This window comes from Amphiura filiformis, chromosome 1, assembly GCF_039555335.1.
Source record: "Amphiura filiformis chromosome 1, Afil_fr2py, whole genome shotgun sequence".
In the NCBI taxonomy this organism is placed as follows: domain Eukaryota; kingdom Metazoa; phylum Echinodermata; class Ophiuroidea; order Amphilepidida; family Amphiuridae; genus Amphiura; species Amphiura filiformis.
The window spans coordinates 17,784,152-17,809,885 of NC_092628.1; the positions used below are offsets into that span (position 1 = coordinate 17,784,152).

The window sequence follows — 25,734 nt, forward strand, 5'->3', positions numbered from 1 at the left end:
TTCGTCAACGGCAAAAACCTACTCCAACGAGGTTTCCGTTGGCGATGAAAAGGCGTTGCAAAAAGGCGTTGGAGGCTGTTTCCACAGGAGTGATTAACGGTTCCATACCGTTTCCAAAGCGGTATTTGGCTCTGTAGAAACACGCTCACTGAAGTACACTTGCATATATTAAATGGCAAAGAAGCTAGTACATGATACTAAGGGTTAAATATTTGCATAGGTTAGGGGTTCTTAGCTTCATTTGTTACGAGGCCACAAGGAAACCAAACACATTTCAAACATGCTTGCTTGAGGGCCCAAAATACTCCAGTTTTATATTTTCCTCTAGATTTAGAATTAATCAAGGGCCACATACCAGTGGTTTGTTCCCGGGCGTTTGGGGCCCGGATTTGGTCGGTTGGCCTCCTGTTGATAACCCCTGGCATAAGTGAACATTCATCATCAGTACTCAGAAAAAAACAGAGACAGCCACAATGTTCTCTAGTCAGGGTTCCCGTACCTTGAAGCCTTTAAAATTCAAGGACCTTTCAAGGAATTTTCAAGGGCTTACCACAACACAAAAACAATGATGCGGCTCTCCATGCGGCACACCTTAGGTAAAATTCCAATTTTCAAGGACTTTCAAGGACCTTGTGCAAATTTCCAAGACGCTTAATGCCTTGAAAAGGTGTTTTAAAATTCAAGGACTTTCAAGGACTGCAGGAACCCTGTCTAGAACATAGCTGTGTAGTGCTTACAGACAAATGTGTCACATAAGTCTCTCTGCTAAAGTTAAACACTGTCGATTTATTTCCAACATTGCAATTCACATTTCTCTAACTCATGTTGACTCGGGAACATCGTTCAAATAGACTCACTATCTTTCATTTTCAAAAAAGACAGGAAAAAGTATCACAGATCAATGCTCTAGGTGAGATCAATAATGCACCCAAAAGTCAAGCGGTACTCCATAATTGTTTAGTATTCTGCTTGTCCCCGATGGCACTTCAATGCCATTCTTCTCCTCTGCTTCTTTTTACAATAAAGCGACTCAAACCCTGCCTTATACGGAAATTTAATTGTGGTCGAAGGATCAGTAATTTTTTTTGAAAATGTTCATAAAGCTTATTACATTGTTGTGTCCATTTTGAGATCTCAGTGGTAATATACTTTCAATTGAGCACACATATGGCTAGTATTGAGATACTTGAGACACATCATTAAATATTGGCTAAAATCTCAAAACAAGTTGACTTTATCGTCCGGGAAAAGCTATTAATAGTGGTCAAAAGTTGCTAAACACTGGCGTGTCCACGATCTATTCCTGTGGGGGCTCAGAGAGGCTTTCAGACAGGGCCGTAGCAAGGTTGTAAAATGTGGGGCGGCCATGACAAATGTGGGGCGGCCAAAATACAAATATATGACCAAATTGAAATAAAGATATAAAGAAAAACATAACAAACTTCTCAAAAAGTGGGGCGGCCATGACATCCCCGGCTGCCCCGCTTGCTACGGCCCTGCTTTCAGAGTTATGCGGGGCTTAATGGCTAAAATCAGCAAAAAACAGCTGATTTTACATGATTTTTTAAAAGTGTGGTGCTTCAGCCCCCAAAGTACCCCCTGGACATGCCACTGCTAAGGCCAAAAAAAAAAGGTTCGTCTCAAAGCTGACGCGCGTTTGTAAAATCCCACGATTTGACAAAAAACAAATGCGGAAATTTTTTTTATTTCAAAAAAAAAAAATTTTATAGTTTTTTCCAGAAAAAAATCGGCGAAAATCAGACTTTTTTCTCAAAATACCATGAAAAAAGTCGGAATAAAAAAAAATAAAAAAAAATCGCATTTCGCATTTGTTTTTAAATTTCTCGTGAGCTTTGAGACAAACCTTTTTTTTTTTGGCCTAAAGACATCATGAGAGGTGTTTTGAGGTCTTATATGCAAGCATATGTCAGCATTGACATAAATGGTAAATGTCAGCATTGACTAGTCCATAATCTACTGATCATGACTAGCACCATAATGTGTGGTGCTATCGAGGGGAAACTCACATGTCTAGTGAATTCAATTTCATGATATTTAGCTGGTTTGTTGACTCACCCATTTTCAAATACATAGTAAATTTGCTGACACCTCCTCCATCCATATTGAATATGCGATTCCCTAGAAGGTACCTTTAGCTTTTTTCAAACAGACAATATTGAACCAAGCTTTCACTGCAAAGAAATGTCTTAAAACTCCTATCCAATACTAGTATGCATACCCGTTGGGGGGTACTCAAGTTTGGTTTTGGTAGGGACGTGCGCTGAGATTTTGGAAGTAGACCCATAAATATACCAATTTTTCAAGAAATTTGGACCCATTGATATACCAAAAGTCAAAATTTTCGGCCGAATTTACCCAAAATTGTCTTCGTTTTTACAAATTTTCCCAAAATTTTGGCTAGATTAAGGAAAAATTGGACTGTTTTCCGAAAAAATTGAGAACATTTTGAAAAAGGACCCATTCATATACCAAAATAGGCTTTGAAAAAGGGGTCATTGATATACCAGAAGGCTGAAAATGCTACCCATGTTTGCGGCACGTCCCCGTATGGTCACTGAGTACCCCGGGTATGCATAGTAGTAAAATGACTAATTCAGCATCCTCATCGACAGGACATTTTGGCAAAAGATGTAATATTGTTTTATAAATAAAAAATATATAAAATTTTTTAAATCAACCGACCGACTGGCAACACCAAAATGGCCAATTAGCCAAATTAGTGTAAACTAAAAATTCTAATTAGGCCTAAAAAAAAATGTTTGATTGGCGTAACCCGACCTACCCTAAAATTAGGCCCGACCCTAACTTTTTATTTTTTTTTTTGCAAAAAAAAATAATGAAATTTTAAAAATAAATAAAAATAAATATATTTTTTAAAAAAAAGAAAAAAAAGTTCCAAAGCCTTTATCAAACAAAATTTACAGCTTAAAAAGTAAAAAAAAAAAAAAAAAATCCCGACCTACCTACCCTACTTTTTTTTTAATGTTACGTCAATGAAACAATTTTTTTAGGCCTTACTTGGCTTCACACATGCATTAGTTCCAGCTAAGTTGTTATTTAATGAAGAAGACAAGTCCTTTAATTTTAATACTTAATATTATTGATATCATCGCCCATAAATCAACTTCAATAACCTGATATTATCCCAATGTTTATCAACATCTAGTACTCTGCCTTGGCAATACAAGGATCATATTTCACTTTATATTTAGCCAAGATTGTATGTGCTTTTCATATTCAGCAAATCGTTTGCATACCATTCTTGACACGATTGCAGGCATCTAATATTGATTCTCGATATTTATTCGTAAAATAACTTTTAAGAATCACTATACTGAGCAGAGCCTTGCACAATGTTTTATAAATCCACAGATATATATCAACAAGAAATATCTTTAAAAAAGACAACGCCATGGATGAAGTTCATGTTTCATAATTTTACATTGACAGTACTTGGAATGCTAGTGCACAACTAACCAAGTGGGAAATATCGTTACCACCATTTATGACATACTGGGAAAATACATGAGATCAATTACCTAAACCAAAAAGTGGATGACCACAGTACTAGTATAGCCCAAGGGACCCCATAAACCTGGCATCAACACCATTCCTAGGCAAGATTCAGGGATGTTACTCTGTACAGGTTCAGTACCCTAATAGGCCTATCTGGGATAACCTTTGCAACCAGGATCAGTTCTGCAAGTTTTTCTTATTGGTAAACCCAAGCAAAAGTGTAAGTAGACATTCCTTGTCCAGGACATTTTTATTTTTCACTTGATTGAGCAAGCTAGCATATATCTGTCGGAGGCTTGAGTAAAAATTGTCACAGACTATAGGCATATTATTAGGAATTGAGCTACTCTTGACTGCCAAAGCTATTAACAATCTGCCTGTGTTGATTAATCATGCAAAAAGTGATGAAATCGAACAGGGGGGGGGACTCAGTACAAATGACCACACGGGACTAAGACAATGTACCACAAACATGGGTAGCATTTTCAGCCTTTTGGTGCATTAATAATCCATTTTTCTTTAAGCCAATTTTGGTATATGGATGGGTCCTTTTTTTTTTTTTCCAATTTTTGGGCAAAATACCCCAATTTTGCCTCACTGTAGCCAAACATTTTGAACTTCTTTGATATTTTGTTTTCAATTAAAAACATAAAATGCTCTCATCTTAGGAACACCAAGTCTAAGACCCAGTCCACACAAGTGTGTTTTTTCCTGTCGATCATTTGTGTTATAATCGTATTATGATATCAGTATTGTGTGTCTGCTCAATGTCATTGGCAAACTACAATCATGTCATCATTTGCGAATGATGAGAATTTCCATCATTGGGCTGGTTTCTAGCATGATCGTGTAGTAATTGCCGATGTGTGTACACATTTTTTTTGTATTTATTTTCACTCAATGGATTTCGCAATTACCGTAGCATGTGTATAACCGGAATTTACTATGACACGATGACGAGGTGCTGACCGTGTGGACGCTCTCATCATTCATTTATCATAATCGTGCCATAATCGGGTAATTACGACACAATTACGAAAATATGCTAGTGTGGACTAGGTTTAATTCTGGTGCAGTTATCATCACATTACAGCCTATTAGCTACACATATCAAACAAAAGTAGAGCGGTTACCACACCATAGCTGAACCATGGGGATTTGGCAGTATATTGTGGTATATGTATATATCACTCCTTTATAACCCCTTAATGCCCCATGAATATTAAAATATTTTAAACATGTTTAGAATGTCATAAAGATCATTGCATTTAAATATCAGCTCAATTGGAGCATTTGTGAAAACTTGACCTTTGACCCTTTTATGACCCCTGAATGATTTTAAATGAATATTGGAATATTTTAAACATGTTTAGAATGTCATAAAGATCATTGCATTTAAATATCAGCTCAATTGGAGCATTTTTGACAACTTGACCTTTGACCCCTTTATGGCCCCTTAATGACCTTAAGTGAATATTAAAATATTTTAAACATGTTTAGAATGTCAAAAGGATCATTGCATATAAATTTCAGCTCGATTGGAGCATTTTTGGTTAAAATGACCTTTTTTGACCCCTGTGACCCCTTGGATGACCTCTGATTTTTGGAAATATTTTTATTATATTCTTTACTTCTTTCTCTTTTATTTGACACCACTTGGGGGTTCATACCTTCGTGGCATTTAAAGATATGTCCATTTCAGACCAAATGGTTGGTAAGTAAGTAAGAAAGTAAGTAAGTAAGTAAGTAAGCAAGTAAGTAAGCAAGTAAGTAACATACACTCATATAGGCTGATACCATTTCATCGTTCAGCAAAAATAAACTAATAATCGCGTGACAAACAGACTAATTTGGCCTGACTGCACCACATGTGTTATGATATTTATTTTACAAGTGTTGCAACCAGTATTGGGTAATACTTAATTGCTGCTCCAAAACCGCACATACTTGTGGTGTCTATTTATCAACAGCTTGAACCCAGATGGTACAGAATTATGATATTATTTCATAAAATCTGTTTATACTCAATAAAAACAACCTTTTTAAAAATATTTATTTTCCAGTTGATATGTGGTATTTATACATTATCTTAGTGCAGTTTTTATCATTTTTATATGAGTTAGTAAACAAAATTTTGTGTTGAAATTGTGAATATCTTCAAATGGTTTTGTGTGTGTTTGATTTTGGAAGCTTCTAATTTGTATTTTAATATCTATACAGTTTTGCAATCATCAAAATGAAAAAAAAAAAAAAAAAACCCATTGTTCCAAATAACATTGATGTCCATGTGATAATTGTTCTCATTCTAGCTCTTTTTACGCTGCATTACGGTATGATAGATGTCGTCACCATAACAAGGTTAACACTATTCATTATTGATTAGGATAATTATAACATTAACTAATCAATAATTGGTGTATATTGATCATTTTTGTTGTTGCCATGGTAAAGTATAATTTTGTGACGTAATCAACAGATACAAGCTGGTTCCTGCTATTAACCCTCTCCCCGTGGGTGTCGACTGCAGATGACAAGTTTGCTTGGAATGAAGTGAATTGATGTATGTGTTATATTATCGCTCATTTCTTTGCAATCATTCAACTGATTCAAGTAAAATTTGCGTATACAATGCACAAAAAGATGGGCAACACACTGTTTTTTAATTTTTGGGTTCTGTTGCCTATTTTTTGACTTATGTCCAAATTCATTCACCCGCTATTTTTTTCTGGGACACCCTGTATATTATCACAAGAATAGATTACAGCATTTTTGTTATTGGGCTATTCCAGTTCAAATCCACACACCCCCAATGGAAGACATGACCTAATCTCCCACACAGGGTGTGTGAATTTCAAATGGGCTTACCTAAATGACTGGCTCCATTTTAAATCTATACCCCATGTGAGGAAAATTAAAGCCATAATGTGTGAATTGCTTCACAGCGACACCCTCAATTTTACTCGGATTTTTACTTTTTGCATAATTATAATGCCCAGTGGTATACTAAAATACCACGTAAAAGACTATAAGCCTGAAGTGCTTTAATAACAGTAAAATTAAACTTTTTGTATTAAAACCGGGTCGACCGGTTTTATTCAGAGTTCAACGATCGTGTACTTGCTAACATGTACCGTGGATGTCAGCTTGTATACATGTAATACGATCGGCGAGCGTAGTACGCGCATAGTAGGCGTTGGAATGAATCGCAGTTTTCTTTGTTATACCTCATTTGTTTGGGTCGAAATTAAAAGGGGATAATGTGATCAGTGAAAACAAACATTTAAATAAAAATCTATTCTTTATGCAAATCACACATTATTGCTTTAAGGCCAATTTGTCTTCCACAGGTGTATGGATTTCAACTGGAATACCCATTTATGATAACATCATCTCAAAATGTCAAAGTAATTTAATGCACCAACCTGGTACATTTGAAAGTAATTTTAATCAAGCATTTCAGAAAATTCTACCTCAATCCTCTTCTTTTCTGCATTTTCTAATCTATTTAAAAGATCTCCACGTAGAGTTTGATCTTACACATTTTCATCAATTACTATTACATAAACAAGCTTGTGTCAATTGATGTATAACTATAAAATTTGTAAGAAAACCATCGTTCTTCTCAGACATATTAAAACAAAGCTGTTGACGCAAGAGCTTTTTCAACATAGTTTAATTCATGTAATTTGTTCAATGCAGGTGGTTGCCATGGTAACAAAGCAATCTGATAAAGTGCAAATCTGATGCCTTGAACCTATAACAGCTTCTTCTCTCTGATCTATCACATAAAAGTTGCTACTATAGTGACTTTCAAGCCCAAATACACATGTCTTATAACTGGTTTTATGTCATGGAAGTGTTGCCAGTTTCACAACTTTCAAGCCCAATTTATTGATCTCAAACAGGTGTCATTGCGAATTTTACATTCCTCAGAAAAACAGAAAAAGTTATAATCCTAACCTACAAAGTACACTGAAATGGCAACACAACATTCTCAAGCACTAGCATTACACTTAATGGCAACGCAACATTGTACAACCCATTTATTTCCAATTCACATGCTCCATTTCTTTAAATAAATGAATAAATGAGAAAAAAAGGAGGACTACTCGCACTTCACCATCTACAAATCATATTAAGCTTTTCAAAAAAATCTTAACACTTGCACTGTAAATGTAGGGCCTACAGGTATCTACAGCTACATAATAGTATTCAGTCTAAGATCCAGGTCTAGAACTAGGCCCAATACTATAGTTGAAGTCCCAAGTTTTTGAGATATTTTATCAAAATTATCAAGAGCTATCTTAAGAACCACTAAACCAATACTAGGCTTGTTTGTACTCATTTTGATGCCCTTTTCATGCTGATTCCAATTATGGCCATGAAAATTTACAATTATGAAATTTTTGAAATAAAAAAAATGAAACCTGTCGTCTGCAGTTGTCACCCGCATGCTAGAGAGTTAAGTGAAATGTAGAGATGCTCTGTAAAACATTGTTTGCCTGTCTAATCTCTGAATTGATGGATGAGCATAAATAGATAACTCTCATGATAATTACAGTTCATGCTTTTTGATAAGGCAGTTCAAGTTTCCTTTTGCCTATCATAAGTTCATAGCACTTTCTGTTGGGGAGGGAGGTACTCAGTCCAGATGACTATACAAGGATATGCTGCAAACATGGCTTCCATCATTTCAGGCATATCAAAAGACCCTTTTTAAAGACAGAACAATTTGAAGTAATGAATTAAAAAGTTGACAGGAGTTATAGGAGTTTTGCTGTTTCATTGTGCATGATGGATGTAAGCGTGATCCTAAAAATGCCTTTCACTGTCACCCAAACTAATTACAAGACCTCTTCTCATTGAGGCTGGCTTTACCTTTTAAAGGGAATTTTTATTTATGTCATTATGGATGGGTTCTTTTCAAAATGTTCTCTAAATTTTTAGACAAACATCCAAAATTGCCTCATTGCAGCCAAAATGTTGGCACAATTTTAGAAAGTTGCAAAAACACTGTGAACATGTTTAAAATTCATGACAGAAAATTTGGGCTTTTAGTATACTGTTGGGTCCAATTTTCACGGAAAACTGGTTTAGCCATGGGTCCACTTCTGGATTCTCAGGGGCACCTTTCTACCAAAACCATACTTAAGTTCCCCCCTTGAATCTGACTGCATTGCTGCCACAGCATTTCTTGTTCCTGAGGGCAAGCAACTACTGACTCCTTAAATTTCTCTCTCTCGACACAAAAACACAGTTTCTGACTTATTCATTGCAGGGGTAAGTTACTACAGAGTCAATGATAAACGTGCAAAAGCATTTGCAAAATATGGGGAAACAGGTCATTGCAGCAGTGATGGATCTCAGCAAGTATTTTGTTCTACACCTCTTGCAAAAACAAAGTAAACTGAAGCTCATGAAATACTGCATTTGTACTATGGTACAGGACAAAATTACATGAGAAGCAACTTTTATGGATATAAAACATAATATGGACTTGCGAACGAAGAGATTTATACGTGTTGGGAATAAACATCAAAGGTATATTTTAAAACTGGTCAACAACACTCACTTTTTGAACCAAAAGGACCAAAAGGACATTTTCAACATCTAGAAGCACTGGATAATCATCAGTCAATCTACCAACAGCATTACACCACTGATGGCGGAGAATGGTTTCTCTGAACAGAGAAGATGAGAACCGTGGTTCAAAAAGTGATATACCTTTGATAATATGGACTGTTTGGAGCACACAAGGGTTACTGAAAATGGCTGCTTAGATAATAAAAATGGTAACCACCCTGCACCTTTGCTTTGCTTTGTTTTGCATTGCTTGGGCTTAGCAATTTTGATTAAAACTTTTTCTGCTCCAAACAGCCTTAGCAGCTAATATTTTTGTGTTCCCAGCAGTTGATGTGTATATATCAAAACTATTTTACATAATGTTCATAATCCAGATTCCTGTGTGACCTCTTAATCTTTTAAAAACATTTTTATAAGATCTCCATTTTGTTCCAAGTTACTTCCTGGATACAAAGAAAAAATTTACCACCTCCCTACCTTTCCATGAAGAGACAAAATGGGCCATGTCTGTTCATGGCATGATTTAAAACCTAGTACTTAGCGCAGGCTCTCTGCTGGGACTCGGATACATGTATGAGTGCAGTCAACATACCGAGGATGTTTTCCATCATTTTTTGTATTTTTGTATGTATGAAATTTTACCTAGCAACTGTGGACATTATACCTTACATCAATAGAGGACCTATTTCGCAAATACATGCAATTGCCGTTTGTTTGCAAACCTCCTTGAACTGATGATGGTCCTCCGTTGCAAAGAGAGGTCCATGGTTTAAATGTGAAAATAAGTGTGTGTGTCCTCGTTTGCTGGCAAACACTAGTTGCTCTCTAGCCTAATCTGAATGCTTGCATAAACCGATCAAACATTATTTTGAACATTACTACTTGCCATGGTTTGAATCTAGAAGCTTTTAAAGCATCCATAGAAAATAATTGCAATTGCATAATATTTATTTATCTATAGACGTTGCACCAGAAACAAGTAAATAAACTCTAGATAACATGGCACCTGACGGCCGTATAACGATAGCGTTTACATCAGACATATTGATTTGAAGTGTCCATCCATTAGTAACATTTGACACCTGTTTTGAAATAAATACAATTCTGTTTGAAATATGACATTTTCTGCGAACCAACGGTTTTATTTTAATGCTTTCGATGCATTGTCATAAAAAAATAGAGCATTATAAAACACAAGGTCTTTTTAAAATAGATGTATCCCACAATAAATCACAAGTATAAATCCATCACAGAAAATTGTGGACAGTGAATTTACCCTGGTATGATAAAGGAAAAGGGGATATCTGTTTGGCTCACAGTGTCACATGGCTCCATATTCATGTTCTATGGTATGCACTGCATTGGTAGTGAAAGGATACATGTACTCATCCAGAAAACTTAAAAAATGTACCCACCTTATTTGCTTTTCCAGAACTGGTCTAGTAGTGATGACCAATTTCCTCATTTTGCTCACAAATCTGCCACTTTAACTTTAGACGGGGTTATGTGTGTACCACAAGATGGAACAGAACACTTTATGCAGAGAAACTATTCTTATTAAATTCCATACCACAGACAAACTGAAGTCAATCTTTAAAAAAATGTCAAACTTCTCAGTAGCAACAGCACTTTATAATCCAAGATTTAATTCCTCAACTGCAACCACAGATCCTGGAAATAAACTAGCTTCACAGTATCGATAGTAACTGTTACAGAAAACTTTATATATGATCACATCTCACATGGATAAATCCAACTTGAGCGACTCCACCACAGAATACCAAAAATAATCCAATACCCAAGATACTTGGCACTGATACCGGTTCTTAAAAATATTCAATTTTTGAAATAATACTCTTGCTCTCGTATACCAAACATGATATGCCTGCAAATCCAATACACTCTGTTATGATGATACACTACGTGTGGTATAGTTCACCAGAAATGGAATTTAATTTTCACGGTATAAAAAATTTCATTGATTTTATCTAGCGCTATCAGCACTTGCAAATACAGATCAGATGCTCATATATCTCTGGCAAATATCAACACAATATGCTAAATATAAAAGCAAACTTTGTCTGGAATATCGAATGTACGATTTAAAAAGATGAAAATAAACTAGCGTAAAAATATCTGCACAACTGGCGACTAGATAAGTGTTACTGGTCAAAGGTTAGCTTCCTATAAAAAGATGTTTAATTAAGCACAAAATTATTTTAAAATATGCTTCATAATATATTAATGAACCTAAGTAAGGCGCTGTAAAATTTATTACATTATGAAATTACCATGGGACACGGGATGTTATTAAAACAATGTTGAATTTTTCATGCGTGTCTATATCTCTGCACTTATCTCAACATATTTGCCCAGCAGTACTTGCGCTGTTTTCAAAATGAACTAGACAATTTCCCTTTGGGATATTGGAGGGTTAGGTTGAAATTCGTACATACTTGACCCAGTAATGCCAAACGTGTATGTATCCAATTGAAAATTAAATAAAATTTGGTTTAAAACTATGTATTTGGATGTTTTTTAAACAAAATCACTTTGCATCATCCTAAACATGTTGTTACCAGAGATCCTAATATTTAGGATCTTTGGGTATTACCATGGTTACATGATCCCTTCCAAACCATATACTCAGAGAAGATATTGTACCCTTCCCAGAATTCTTTGTAATATGATGCAACCTCATTTCATCAAAAGACACTCTCATTACATTTGTACATGTTGGTTTTCATTTTGAGAATAGATTGGTTCAACATGGGTCATTAGTCCTACATATTTTGTAAGATCTGGATGTGCTCTGTCCATTGAGGTACATTTTGTCACTATCGACCCATGTTGACTAGATAGCAAATCAGAACAGGTAATTAAAATGGGAGAAATGCATTGTGGGAAGGGTATGATTTCTTCTCTGATAACTGCTGGTATCAACATTCCACACTAGCCCTATTCCAAACCCTAAAATGTATGAAAAATATTGCGGCTAGCGTTTGGATTTGCAACATTCTCTTCTTTTGCCTTTTTTTCTTAGATTTGGGCTCAAAATCTGAAATAACAACCTCAATTAATGTGGCTTACCAATGACCATATCTACAAGCTACATGACCACTGCAGAATAAATAAGATGAACCACAGATATTCCAATATCTGTGGATGAATGTAGACTTCTCAGTGCCAGAAGTGGGTAAGTGCAATAGCTGCCTTGTGACAATGTACACACAGTATGGTGTACTCATCTACACATGGCAGCTATTGCACATACCCACTTCTGGCACTGAGCAGTCAATATATGCCCAGAACAGAAGACTCATTTTACCATATAGTATTCATACCACACTACTATTTCATTATGAACTTTAATTGAAATGATCCGTGCCATGAAAATATGGTGGTACAATGAAAATACGGGGGATGTAATGAAAATATGGTGATGCAATGAAAAAATGGCGATGCAATGAAAATTATGGCATTGCCCATCCAAATGACCTTTAAATGATATTCATCAAATGTGTTAACAAGATTGGGGTTATCAATGAATCATTTTAGCTCAGGGTACGATGGACCACAGAGACTGTCGGTGTCATCAGTTCTCTCTATGTCAACACAATATATAATTCAAGTGGTGTTTTATGTTTTAAAGGAAATAAAAGAAAATTAGAAAATATGATTGTTTCATATTATTTTTTTCATGCAGGAACATTTGTGATATTGTTTGGTCAAATTTCCCTTTTCGATTTTCATTTCATTGCTTTATGTAATTCATTGATTTTCCTTCTTTCCTTCCTTCCTTCCTTCCATCTGCCTTCCTTCTATATTTATTCCTTTTCCTCAACACCTTTCTTGCACAGCACAAAATATTGTCACTGGTATATCATTTTAAGTGTATTCACTTCAGCAGGGACCACAATAACAACAACAACAACAACAACAACAACAACAACAACAACAACAACAACAACAACAACAACAACAACAACCAAAATAGGAAAGTACGGAGAAAGCATGTGTCAATGACAATTCTAATGTAAATAATTTAAAGTTTGGTGTGCAATACTGTGCACCGAGAGGTCCTGGGTTCAATTCCTCGCATGACCCACAAAAAAATGTCATTCCTCTCTCCCTGTGGCTCTCCCAGATGACCCACGATAAAAGACCTCATTACAGTCGGTTCCGATCAGGGTAATAAGCCCAATTGTTGGCTACACTTGTCTGTCCAGTAAAAATACCCTGACCAGCTATCTACGGCGACCCCCTTCACCAGGTCAATTGTGCCTGGCCGAAGTTTCATCAGCTTTATCTTATCTCCTAGATTTCAGCAGTTAATGCCTAGATATGCTTGACATAAAAAATATATACCCCTGCTTTGGTATTTGTATTGTAACACCAGATACCAGATACTTTGTTTTACTTTGGGAGAGCAGATTTAGAAAAAGTATTCGTTGCCACCAGTGACATCCATCAGTTCATATTAGCTCAGTTTAATATGTTATTTCACCTTACATCACAACGACAACATATGTCAGGTACAAGATAATTGTTTGTTTGCCCTCCATTGACTGACAATTTACTTTGGACTGGTCATTCAAAGTGTAATTGGAACATCTCAGTCATATATAGGTCAGGGATGTAGGAATGTAGCATCTATTTGTTCACCCAATTAATCACTTAAGCTATAACCTTTCAGAAGATCAAGAGACACTTAGGGATGCACCATTAGATACTCAGGGGGGGTAGGAAGTTGGGGTTGGGGAAAGAAAAAATTTTCGCCGCCAAAGGTAGCGAAGTTGTTGTTTTTTCTCTGCCGAAGGCGGCAAGTTTTGTTTTTAAATTTCATGCATTTATACACAGTTAGGTGGGGAAAGTTGTTTTTTTTTTTTTTTTTTTTTAGTGTTGGTGGGGAAAGTTTTTTTTTGCTCATGTAGTGGGTGAAGTTTTTTTTTCAAAACTTCCTACCCTCACCCTGAGAATCTAATGGTGTGTCCCTTATTGGGGTGCAGGACTATTTTCCTGGTTCGTTTTCCTTGGGGGGTCTGGGGTTGACCTATGAGGCAGCCATGTTGGAGGACAGTTCTAAATTTACTTTACAAAGCTTATTAGAATTAGAATTCTTACCTGTGTTTTGATCAAGTAGATATGAATCCCAGAGTCCGAGCGTAAATATGGAAGAGAATGCAAAAAGATAATACAAAACATTAATAGTAGTAGTAGTAGTAACAACAGTGCAAGCAATGATGATGAAGATGATCATGATAATGATAAACTCTTTGTGTCACTGCTACTGCCATCAACTCCACCACCAATGGCACTCAACTTTCAAAGTGACATGGGTATGTGGACAGTAGTTCTAAGGCACTATTCATGTACTAATTCCCTGCCCCCCCCCCCCCCCAATCCTGTGGAATGTGAGGCATAATGGAGCCTGTAATCTGGGGCTTAAAGTATATTCCACGACCCTACGGACCACTGTATGCATTACATGTCCCACTATCTTGTTGTTTCTACCATTGCCAATCCCCCAGGTTGAAGGGCCCTCGTGACATTACTAAATATTACAAACTGCTCCACTGGGGAACACCAATCGATAAATCCAATACAATCCACATTGGCCACCTTTTTATAACTCCTTCTCACCACAGACCCTAGAGTCTCACCCCTGTTGTTTGGTTTGCCTTCACCCATTGATCCCCTGAACAGATATGGCTCTCACCGAACGACCCTTTTCCCTCTTAAAATGACTGGAATTTTAATATTTTTTACTCCCATTTTTGACATTTTCATTAAAAAATTTGTCAAAGTTTGCTTTTAGACACTGATATGGGGCTAAAATTGCCCATGTCTCACAGTTGTTTGATAGCATGTAAAGGTGAACACTGATGGCGCTATTTATCTTAAGGCATGTGTTTATCTTTACAAGGGGTAGATGTATATATAATGGCATTAAAACATCAGAAAAAGAGTAACAAATAGCAACAAAATTTTCAAAAAAACTTTTTATCATGAAATTTTAGGAATAACTTATGTAAATAGCGCCCTCAATTTGCACACAAGTATACAATTTATAGAACAAAAATTAACACAAAAAAGCAGTAAAAGATGAATAAGTTGAAAAAGAAACAAAAATCTATGGTAAAAAGAACTGGCGATATATACATATTAGTATGATAGTTACAAGTTAAAAGGTCAACATAGGCAGCATTTATTTAAATATGTGTTACTAACAATAAGATATCATTTAGAAATTGTATACCACATCGAACAGACTCCATTACACTATGATTACCAGGTTTAAATATTCTTCTCTTATGACAATAAGAAAAATTATGCCTGATTTCATGACAGTGATGAAAAGTAATAGGAATATGTGAACACTGCAATACCAGGAAAACTAAACCTCTTCCGCAGGCCCGACACACCTAGATTTTACGTTTCTGCAGATTTTTTTCTTTTGCTGCCAATTAGGCAATTATCACTAAATTCTTTTTCTGAAATACTTTTGTGGTAAGCATGGTAAGTACTAGAAGTATATCAACTAATGGCTCAACAAATTCAATTTTTATGGTAGTCATCTTTTAAAGGCCTCTATCTAAAGAAAAGGCCCACAAACAAGGGCCAGCTTTTCATGTTGGGCTATTTCAGTTGAAATTTAGTTTTCAAATGGAATCACCCATTCAGGTAAATCTCATTTGAAATTCACACTCCTTGTGTGGAAAATTCAGGTCATGTCTTCCATAGGGGATGTATAATGGATACCAACTGAAATAGCCCATTTCGTCGGCCGCATCACATACAGTTCTATTCAAAATTTTTGACTTTTTTGAGAAAATTGGTGTGTAGCAATATGTTTTGGAGCTCTTCAAATCCACCAACTTAAACTTTGATTTTGGTCTATTTGGTTTTTTTTAATTTTGTGTTTCACATACAGGGCTATTCAACAACGTAAGCTACTTTTATCCATTCATACAGTGAACGATGCATCACATACAGATCTAATCAGAGTGTATTTATATTTGTAACCAATACACGCATCACACAGAGATCTATAGAGACTGTAGCATAATATAGCGAAAGAGTAAAAAAAAAATTGTTTCACATAATTATAGAGAGCTATATAAGTTTAACACCATCATATTAAACTATAATTTTTACATGTCAATTTCAACAGAATGAAACTTCCAAGTCTAAATACCCTATCCAAGAAATTATATTGTGAGATAAATATGAAGCCAAATCCAACAACAGAATTTTCAATTGCGATTTTCTCCAATAGCGTGTTGCGTCGAATAGATCAGTATGTGATGCCACCGACGATTTAGGCACTCAACATCTTTTTCAATGGCTTCAGTTTCAATCCTCACTTTCTGACAGTCTGCCACCGGCCACAAACAAAATTAACTTACCGCACAGTTCTTATTCTTTCACCATATAAATCATAGCGAAATCGCATGTTAAGGGGGCGAGGTGGATCGCTACCTGCACGCCTTCTTGTTCTTGATAACTGAAGACTCTGAGGCCCGCCCCGAGGGGATACGAGTGGTGTCATTTTCTCTGGTTCCTGAAGAACCAGAGGGGATATCAGTGATTTCATCATCTTCGTCTTGTTATGTGACATGCTTGAAACTTGGTGAGAAAATTAGGTACTTTTGATGAAACTGAATTGTTCTATAAGTTCAAATATTCACTGATAGAAGTCCTTCATCAGTTAGCTGAAGAATGAAACATGACTTGGTCATTCACAAATGGGACTAAAGAAGATCAGTCCAGTCCAGATCCAGTTTCAGTTAGTCTATGCTGAAGAAAGAAACATGACTTGGTCACTCACAAGTGGGACTAAAGAAGATCCAGTCCACATCCAGTTTGTCTGTGTGAAAGACTAATCTAAAATCTTGTAGTGGGTACCAGCAAGATTAGTCACAAGTTGTGAGAACGACCAATCTAAATTTGTTGTGGATATCAGTAAGGTTGAACTTGACTTCATTTATGTGTAAACAGTGTCGCTGAATTTTGAACTTGACTTCTAATGACGACCCTGAGTAAATGTTTGTAAAATTCAAGCTCTACTTCAAACTTGACTTTCGCAGTGTAAACGAATACGCAATTATAGAAGTTCACATAAGTCGACTACTGTATAACACCCCGTCAACAAATAATTTATGCCAATTCTTGGTTGCAATATGAATCCAATGTCGCAATTGAAGTTGCCTTCTGTGTGTAAACAGGGTCTTATTAACGAGTAGCGCCAAGTCTGTGATATCCTCTGTATAGAATAAATGTAGCCCAATAGAGCAGTCGCTGGTGCTGTATGCGATGCGAAGTGAGCTCACTATTCCAAGAACATTGTGATCCATAAAAGAAACCAGTGCCAGTCACTGAAATTGTTATCAATATTCCATACTATACAATGTAGTGTGTACTTTGATATCTCGTAATCAGCAGGGAATGTTAGGCTTTTAACACAATGCCATCAAGTGCACGTTCCAAGTGATATAGTTGACCTGCCTGGACTATATTTTTTGTGTCAGATAATTTAGTAGATAAGTATACACTGTAGGACTTGAAATACTAATTAACTAGGCTCAAAAAGAGACTTACAATTTTTCACAAGATCATATCTTAAAATCCTGTCCATAAAAATGAACTTAACTTGCACACAGGATTACTTCAATACTCTACTCTAAACACTGGTCAGTAACCAAACAGTTGTCCAACTGACACAACAGCAAAATGCACTGATATGGAACAGCTTCCAGGAAAACATTCACAGCCCAATAATTAGCACCCAACAGAAGAAATCTGTAAATGAGTGGAATAGTGTGGAACAAGACCTGTTTCTTGAAGAAAGTGTGTGAAAAGCAGAAGCAGCCCCTTTCCACACTATTCCACTTACTCTTTGAAAATAATCACCTGTGTAAGGATCTTGTACGCATTCTCACAGATTTCTTTTGCTGGGTGCCAATTATTCGGTTGTGAATGTGGTCCATAAGCTGTTCCGTGTCAATGCATTCAGATCCTCCACATACAGGATAATATCACGGCAAGAACAGTGTCTGTTACCATCAAGAGTTTCTCACAAAACAGAAAGAACATATGTGACGTGTCATGTCAAAAGTAGACACTTTTGGGCAGGATCGTAAATGGAGAAATAGCCAAAAATCTGCCCGGGGTGATTTTTTCACAATTTGGGTTTGTTGCAAATTTGTGATGTTATTAATGTTAAAAATATTATCTGATAGTTTCAGACCCAAATATAACTGGCATCTTGTATTTTTTGAGACATTTTTCAAGGTATTGCCTACTCTCAACATTGTCAATAATATTTTTTTAAGGCCGATAACTCAATTTCCAATTTTATAATACCATAACTTACGAACTCAATATCTTTGCTTAGGAATGTCTGATTACATTGGGAAAAATGGCATTGTGGAGCAAAATATCTCTATATATATTTAAGATATGTAAAAACTTCAAAATTGATAACCTGCCCAAAAGTATCTGCTTTTGACATGACACGTCACATATGTGATGTGATCAAGCAATTGGAAGTTGGAAATATTGATTTAGAGATATAGCCAAACAAAGCAAGTATTTCCTTTTGTTTCCTATTATTTTTGAAACTCTTTAACTGCTCACATCGTTTGAACCGCTTGTTCAAATTCAATGGGGATTTTTGCAAAATGTAGCTTTGCAAAAGCTGTTTACAATCGTATAGAGGCCTTGCATGTGACGTAGCATCCCGTAAATATGGCGGACTACTCAAATGCATTCAACAAAAGCATAATTGCAATCTACCGTGACAGTTCGTCTCAGAAACATAACCCTGCACTATGATCAAATAGGTTGATGACAACATTTGATTGAATGGACTGCACTCGGCCATAACTACGGTGATCGGTGAAGGACACTGGCTCAAATCCTTTGCGTTTGTAAATGGTTCTAACTGTGGAGGTGTGTGTGTTTTGTCACATTCACACTGTGGAGTCTGCTAACAACCGTGGAGCTCCACAGTTGAAGATGGGGTTTTTGAGCCATAGAGGGGGGTATACCACCTGTCATTTTCTGATTAGAGCAACCTCCACAGTATGGCGGTTGCTGTGAGATTTGTGTAAAAAATCTCCCCAGTTTGAATGTGGGTGTGTGAATCTCCCCAGTTGGAAAACACACACACCTCCACACTTGGCAGCATCTACAAGAGGGGGTGTTTGGAGCCAATCGATAATTTCAATCAGGGCCTCTATAAGAAACTGAAAATTGAATATGTCTGACTTCAGACTGATTTTGCTTGATCACACCACATATTCGTTCACTCGGACATCGGCATTGCTGGCCAAGGAATCTATTATATAGGCCTACACACTACATATAGCATCATACAAGATACTATTAATTCCCCAAGTAACAAGTAGCTTCTCATCCCATTCAGATAATTCAATGCACCTCTACTACACAAAACTGAAATGAAACTCATCCATGTAAGTGAAGTCTGTAATTCACTCGTTTGCTTTGTAATTCATTTTCTTCATGTCCGTGACATTTTCTTTCAGTATTGTGTTTCTTTGAGTCTACTTTGCATTACGTGGAAAATGATATGATGAATGAGTATTCGCCAAATACTTGAATTTCACATACTGTAAATCATCATGACATGTTTATATGCATAAAAATTTCCGAAGTATTATGGATTCACAAATGTTCATGCTTGCAAATATTTCCTTTTCTTACAGGCCTTTAAGGGATGGGGTATGAACGTTTGGACAGTATTTATTGTGGGACATTAGAGCACATATGTCATTAGATTAATAAAATTTACTTCGAGGACTGTTATATATCAAAAATGTGAAAAATATCAAATTTTAATAATATGTCATAAAATTTGTATTATATCGTGAATTTCAAAAAATGAAAATTATTTGATATCATAAAGACATTCTTCGTATTCAGAATGCAATTCGATATGTCTGATGTGCTCTCATGTCCCACAAAAAATACTATCGAAATGCTCAAAACGCTCACTCCAGATCCCTTAAGGGCTCAGAGAGCAACATTTTCACATAATTTTTGTGGAACCTTAGAGCATATCAGTTTGGATTAGATCTTTTTGAACAGATTATGTTAGCTACTACCCAAATAAAAGATATGTGATCCCAGCAAGGAGTCTACAGGCAATTGAGGACAATATGATCTATGTAACATGCCAAAATAAATATATTTCCTCTAGCAAAACATATAAAATGTATTTACAAGTAGGGTTGCTAAGCTGTGAACTAATGTATATAAACTCTAAAGCCTGGTGGATAGTCACAGCGTTTTTCTCGAGGCGGCAAATCGCTGCGATTTCTCACTAACGTGTGCGACTTATGGGCGAAAGTTTGCGACTTATCACGCTGTCAATTGCGAGAAAAAAGTTATTGGCTCAGGCATTGCCAGTCTATTATGATGACATATGTTGCCTAAATAATAGCGTCTTGTCTGTTTTATGCATTAGTGTCATTTTCGTATGAAGTATAGTGAATGATAGGATACCAGCGACTTTTGAAGGACAATTTAAGATTTTCTTTCTTTCTCTCTGTCTCGCTATCTCCCCACTCTCGTGAGCTTTGAATATTTACCGCAAAGTAGATTAGGCCTACATGCAAGAAAATAATAGTCTTGAGTCTTTCACACTGTAGGCCTACTGGTCAACATTCCGGCGGAGTCAAACGGTCAGGCTAAAAAACCTAATAATTATAGTAAAACTATTAATAATAATTCTACAGCGGTAATGGTAGGCCATCATGAAAGTAGCCTAGATCACCGCACATCATCATGCACATATACAATGTAGACCTATTAAATTGTGATCAAAACATAAAGATCTAGGTCTAGGCCTATCTCTTAATACTTGCACCTCTTATACATTGCATACTTGCAATGGATTGCCAGGAGTTCTTTTTCTTTTGGGCATCATGATAATCACCCCGACGTAAAATATAGAAAGGATTTTGTTCCACATACGCTGTTCAATTTGATCGTCGGTCAAGTTTGTGATGTCTTTGATTTCTTCATACTTACTTGGGGCAATATTATTTCCCGGTAAAGTAATCACGTGGTGAAATAACACAACCTCATTGGACAAGCACAGAAAATCGCCAGCTAAAATCGTTTCCAGTAGAACAAATTTCTACTGGAACTTTTTCTATCGCAACTCTGTCGGCAGCAAAAAATGGACTCGCCAGCGTTTTCCGCTGAACAAGTGTGACAAAGTTGTTGTTTGTCGGCGGGCAAAAAATCGCGGCATGTGAAAAAAATGCTGTGACTATCCACCAGGCTAAAACCTGTGAATACTCTCTGCCTGCTGGTTACAGACATCAACGTAACAGGCTTCAACATAAAAAGTTAAAGTTCCAAGATATTTTCTCAAAATATCAAGAGCTATCTCAAGACCCACTGAACCAATACTAGGCTTGTTTGTACTCATTTTAATGCATTTTACATGCTGACTCCAAATATTGTCATGAAAATGTACAATTCTAAAATATTCGAACTTTAACAGAAAATTGGAACTTGTCGTCTGCTGTCAACCAGTGTGGAGAGGGTTAAATGCTGTTGGACTGAATGCAAGTTTGCAAATGTCAAGGATTTCCATTGATGCTAGTGGTATTGATTGTTTTAGGAGAAATAAAACTTCACATGTGAATCTTACTACGACCCAGGACATTGACAACTGACTAGAAAAGTACAAATTAAAACACCTTTATAGCATTCAGTTTGAAAATGGTCAAATGTGTGACTCCCAGCCTTGTCAGCAACAATTGATTGTGGAAGCTAATTGAAAACATCCACTTTTCATGTTTTATGTGTGTAAGAAACACTTATTTTTCTCCCAAAATTGTATCTTTTTGGAGTCTTAAAATAAAACTTTATTTCATAAGATCCCAAACGTTAAATTTATCCCTTTTTGAAGCAAAACATATAGAAAACTAAAAATGAAATTAATTATTTGACTAACAATACTTTCCCATATATTCCAAACTAAGATTGTGAACCAAGAATATGATTTCCGGCTAATAGGGACTGTCGATGAAATCAATAATAACCAATAAATCCAACTATCCAATAATATCGTTATCACCGATATCACTTTCTGAAGAAAATTGATATATCCAAGTTGCCAATAATAAAATAAGTATCCAAAAATCGGGGGGAAAGGACAGAAATTGATTTTCATAAGTCACCGGAAGGTGGCTAGTGCATGTGTAAGTCCAAATGGCATAGCGCTCCATAAGTTGCTAGAAGGTGGCTGGTGCATGTGTAAGTCCAAATGGCATAATACATCCTGTTACATAGGTATGGGAAATTCATGGATGAATGTAAGAGAAGATATCGCTAGTATCCAAGATCCTTTGCGGTTGCCGCGGTCGACTTGCTAAAACCATGCTAAAACCACGTGATATCACGTGATACGTTGTTATCGGGTATCGATTGATCAGTTGCCTCTCTCAGTTGTTTACCTTGTGTTTACTACTGTGGACCGAACGAGAGGTCGCAATTAGAAAACATCATGCTCAAGGACCATGAAATGTTTTCATTATTCAGTAGAAAACGACATACCAATAAATATTCCAGGGTATGTCAAGTCCAACTGTTGCACAATAAAGCAAAATGGTCATCTGAAATTTGGATTTAGTCAGCGAACCTGTCGAATTCCACTACCGTGTAGCGTAGCATACATACATTCATATCAAAGGAAAGTTCCACAGAAGTCTCATTTGCATAATTTCACGATATTCGGGCACAATTTCAAGATATTTATGGACATTTGCATAATTTCACGATATTCGGGCATGTATGCAGTGCATGATTTCACGATATTCGGGCACACAGAACCCTTCTCGGGCACGACGTATCACATGCAATCATCATTCATATCTCACTCAGTCAGAATGCTGGCTATAATTAGGGACCTACTTGAAAAATCCCAATTGTAAATCTAAATGGTTATTTATGCACATGTAAACAAATGAACAATCTTTGACTTTTGGATATGGTATCAAAACACATGAATCCACGCCACGGCCAATTGTCTTTACATATCCCTGGTCCCATCAACTCTATTTTTTGAGGTGTGGTATTAATGCGGCTGTCAATTGCAATCCTGCTCCCTAGAAATAATAGGTGTCCACCGCTCAGTCCGACACGTCGCTAGTCCGACAACACAAATTCCCTATACTTAGAGGTGCGTCAGTCCGAAATTGAAAAGCATGGCGCTAGTCCGAAAAAAAAGCATGCATTAGTCCGAAAATAAAAACCACTGCAACAGTCCGACACGCTGCTAGTCCAAATCTGAAAGCAGTTTTCTGTCTGACACACCGATAGTCCAAATCCGAAATACACTGCGCTAGTCCAAATTTGGAAAACACTTCTTCAGTCCGACACTGCGGTAGTCCGAAACTGAAAACCATGGTGCTAGTCCGAAACTGAAAACTACAGCGCTAGTCCGAATCTGAAAAACACTGCACTAGTCCGAATCTGAAAAACACTGCACTAGTCCGAATATCAGACTATCGCAGTGTTTCCCCCAATTCAAATTCGGACTAGCGCAGTGTTTTTCAAATTGGGACTAGCGCAGTGGTTTTCATTTTCGGACTAGCGGCGTGTCGGACTGGCAGAGTGTATTTTAGATTTGGACTAGCGGCGTGTCGGACTGGTGCAGTGCATTTCAGATTCGATTAGGGGCGTGTCGGACTAGCGGAGTGTCGGACTAGCAGCGTGTCGGACTAACGCCCTGTACTCGTTTAATAGTACCTGGGCCAAGTGCGGGGCCAAGTGATGTAACACAGTCACAGGGCTGTCAACTTGTTAGAATTACGGGGACACGGTCACCCAGTCAGTCCGAAACACCGTCAATCCGAACCCCTGTCAACCCAAAATCTCAAAAAGACGTCTTATTTTTAAAAATGCGACTTAATTTAAAAAGACGTCTTATTTCTAAAAAGCGACTTAATTTAAAAAGGCGTCTTATTTTTTTTTAAAAGGCGTATTTTTACAAAATCACCCGTTCTAAAAATAAGTAGTCTTTTAAAATAAAGTAACCTTTTTTTCTGAAATGGCGACTTTAAAAAAAGAAAGCCCTCTGAAAAAGTTTAAACAACGGTACAAAATAATGTACTGCAACACACTGAAAGATACGAGTGCTTCCACACTTTATATTTAATTTCTTTCTATTTTATTTTTAATGTACATGATTTTTTTATGCAATACAGTATTACCCCGGTACAATGAATAATTTTGTGTTAAAATGGAAAAATGAACAATTCAGTACCATATTCAACATGTTTAGAAAACAATAATTTTCTTCCTGAAAATTGCAAAATATGCTCAATATTTTGGGCATGCACCATTTAACTTCAGGGGGGGCTGGAAGATTTTGACAAAAAAAATCCTCCCACTACATGAGCAAAAACCAAAAGCTACATTGTAGTGCAAAAAAAATAGCTGGAAAAAATGCATGCCGTGAAAAATAACTTCCCGTATTTGTATTTGTATATAGTACTACACACAGTAAATACTCATGTGAAACATTATTTTTGCATTTTTGTTAAACCATTTTTTTTTCATTTTCAGCCAATTTGACCTCATATGAACTTGGACCTCGTATCGACCTTGAACACCATGAGGGTTCCCATAGTGCAGCTATGACTCAAGTTTGATATAAAATTGGATTGACTGAGTTTTAAATATTGGACAAGATGTAGTCGATTCCAATATTTTAAAACTCATAGTGAGACCAATAAATACTGGGCGTAAAGCATCCAATTTTATCATTACTATGTGTTGGATCCAATATTTCCACACACTTGGATTAAACAAAACATATAAATAATGGTTGCAATAGGATTTGAACTGTTCATATGTGTACATCCATTTCAAAAGCGATGCACTTGTCGGCTGCTACATGTGTCTCATTTCAAATAATAGCTAGGAATAAATACCAGACTCATCTCAAGTGGAGGTCAATTCAAATCATCCCCAAGTCACATGGTTAAAAGGAAGCCCCGCCAGATCATTTCTTCTGGGGTGAACCAAATCTGCCTGGTTATCAAATTAATCACAAGGTTATCTCTGAATTTGATAGATCCTAAAATTTTGATGTTTTAATGTTATTAATTAATGTTATTACATCAATTAGCATCAGAAGAACTGCTCTGGCAGGGCTTCCTCTTTAAGGAATGTTCTCTGTATTCTAAACCATGTGACTTGGGATGATTTGAAGTGACCTCCACTTGTGTTGAGTCTGACATGTAGCATCCGACAAGTGCATCGTTTTGATATGGATGTACACACATGAGATCAAAAAGCCTTACATTAATTGTTGACACACTGACACACAGGCGGGACAGACACACACGACTCGTGATACCATAAGGTCTTTTCCTTAGGACGACCTAAAAATTAGTAGAAAACGATAAGCTATGTTAAAAAAATTTTGTCCCTAGGGGTCAAATTTCATACTACAGGGGTCAAATTTACAAATGGTCAGATTTTGTCAAAAACCACGGCATGGTATACCTCTGGTAATAACGATTCAGAAAAGTATAGTTTGATCTATCTGTGGCATACTGTTTCAGA

The 25,734-nt window shown here is 36.4% G+C and overlaps 1 protein-coding gene across 5 annotated transcripts in view; it reads right to left on the reverse strand.

Moving 5' to 3' along the window:
- LOC140162964 (3',5'-cyclic-AMP phosphodiesterase 4C-like) overlaps positions 1 to 25,734 on the reverse strand; it is a 573,837-nt gene that overhangs the window by 272,283 nt on the left and 275,820 nt on the right. Inside the window, exon 1 of one of the 5 annotated variants that reach the window (XM_072186765.1) lies at positions 10,536 to 10,556. The exons of the other annotated variants lie outside the window; for them this stretch is intronic. The gene's annotated coding sequence lies outside the window, so the exon portion shown is untranslated. Of the gene's footprint in view, positions 1 to 10,535; positions 10,557 to 25,734 lie in introns of those variants that run through there. 5 annotated transcript variants of the gene reach the window in all.